Source organism: Trachymyrmex cornetzi, unplaced genomic scaffold, assembly GCF_001594075.2.
Source record: "Trachymyrmex cornetzi isolate Tcor2-1 unplaced genomic scaffold, Tcor1.1 scaffold596, whole genome shotgun sequence".
Classification (NCBI taxonomy): Eukaryota; Metazoa; Arthropoda; class Insecta; order Hymenoptera; family Formicidae; genus Trachymyrmex; species Trachymyrmex cornetzi.
Window position 1 is genome coordinate 55449 of NW_017299910.1, and position 788 is coordinate 56236.

The window sequence follows — 788 nt, forward strand, 5'->3', positions numbered from 1 at the left end:
AATGTATTTTTCATCCTCTACAAAGTCTTTTAAAATATCTTTTTATTTCAATATCTTACTGTTTAGTCACGTTATGAAGGATTCAAGTACAGAATCTTTGACAATGAAATCATTATATTTTATAAACTTTAGAAAGTAAAAGGGCTACGAGCCTGAAATTTGTCGTTAAAAATATAAAATTTGAAATAAAAATAACATATCACATATATTTATATTTTGACAAGTTTAATGTGATGGTAAATAGAACAACTAACGCAAAAATCAACAAACGTTTCGATCCATATCGGATCATTATCAATGTTATATATAAAAACGTAAACAGTACAATAATAAAAGAATATAAAAATTATATAATCGCTCTAGATCGCAAACTTAAATGTAAGAAAATGGAAGAACTTGAGATGTAATAAGTCCGTATGAATGTTCCAATCCAGCAACAATTTAAAACTTTCAGCATTGTGAGTGGAAAAATTAATGTAATGTCTGATAAAAATTATGTACAATCATTAAATGTAGCAAAACACAAATGTTGATAAAAAAATTCAGTAAACGTTAAGTTCTCAAATAATGTTAAATAGAAAGTACAATATGACAAAAATTGAGTTATTTTTTTTTATAATTTGTGATATTTTTTTACTATTTATTTTTTAGTAACTACAAGAAAGAAATGACAGAGGCAAGACAAGACATTGGAGATGAGAAAGAGACGCGAGATTTAGTTGAATAAAACAAAATGTTTTGGTTGAATTATTTTGTTTGGCTGAATTTGTAATCTGTTTGTATGAGTA